The sequence below is a fragment of the Macrobrachium rosenbergii genome, chromosome 21 (assembly GCF_040412425.1).
Source record: "Macrobrachium rosenbergii isolate ZJJX-2024 chromosome 21, ASM4041242v1, whole genome shotgun sequence".
NCBI lineage: Eukaryota > Metazoa > Arthropoda > Malacostraca > Decapoda > Palaemonidae > Macrobrachium > Macrobrachium rosenbergii.
The window spans coordinates 57,235,399-57,236,772 of NC_089761.1; positions in this window are offsets into that span (position 1 = coordinate 57,235,399).

Genomic DNA, 1,374 nt, shown 5'->3' on the forward strand with positions numbered 1-1,374 from the left:
ATGGTAGGCAACAAAAAAAGTTTTATTTTGAGTTTGTGCATATTCTTATAACATCGCCTGGAACTGTGTAGCGTGTCTTTTTGTCGCAAGTGAAATAAAAAGGAATGGAACTCATTGGGTGGGTGTTCTTCCTCACTGATATCCGTGTCCCAAATAGGCAAAAACTACCGCTGGTCCATAATAAGCTGGATGCTTTGCTTTCCCTGAATAGCTCACGTGTGTGACGCACACGTTTTCAATGATTGGCCGTTTATTTCAACTAGGAATACCAAAAGGTGGGTTAAAAATTTACGAAGATAAGTAATAGTAGATGTACGGTACATTATGTATACAAATATTACGAACAGATGAGCTTTATGAAGATGGTCAGAACTAGACCGGCGATCGTAAGAAAAATAGGGTGAACAGGTAAAGAGGGGTGGGGAAAAATAGTTAGGTTAGGTTAGGTTAGGTCGGGTTAGGTAAGGTAGGGTAAAGTTAAAAGGCTATATTCTTACGGCTCATGCTGTACAATGTGACCCCTCACCTCGCCCTCTCTTTGTCTCACATTAGTCTTCCCATAGGATTTACCTCTAATAATTTAAACTGAAAGAAAACCCGAAAAACAGTTGATGCCTAACTCCCAGTGTGATTTTCCTATTTGAAATTTTAGATGGTCTCTCTTTCTCTCGTTGTGTGTATTGTCTGTGTGCAGAGGTTGAAAAGTTTCACAGAAACTCAACGACTCACATGTTGTTTATGTTCGATGAGAAACGCGACGGTGTAGGATCCCTAAACTGCATTTCCGTCAGACTTGTGTTGTCCGAAATTGGGTCCCGTATAATGGCCGTCCAAATGTCATCTATAAAAATATGACAGCTTCTCCTTGAAAGAGCTGGGCATATTTATACACATGTGAGTGTGTATAACGATTGCAAAGTTGAAAAATCCAGTTTGTCGCCGTAGATCGTATGCATATATTTTATCTATTTTTTTCCCCATGTCCCCTACCATTCTTTTCTCCCCTGTGACCATATCCATCAGGGTTACCCAAGGCCACTGATGCTGTAATTGCAACAAATGCCATCTGAAAGTAGTCTGAGAATTAGCATTCTGTTAAGTTAAGTTAAGTATACCTTAGTTTTACCAGACCACTGAGTTGATTAACAGCTCTCCTAGGGCTGGCCCGAAGGATTAGACTTATGCTGTTAAGAACTGTGTATTTATAGTTATGTGTTTTATTTTTAAGATTGTGTGAACTTGGCCCTCTCATGAACCCTGTTTTTTTTTTTAATGGTCTGTCGGTTATTTTATTTTGATTTTTGAAAATATATCGATAGAACTATTTGCGAATGTGTTTTAAAACTTTTCATTCAGTATTGACAGTGGACATTC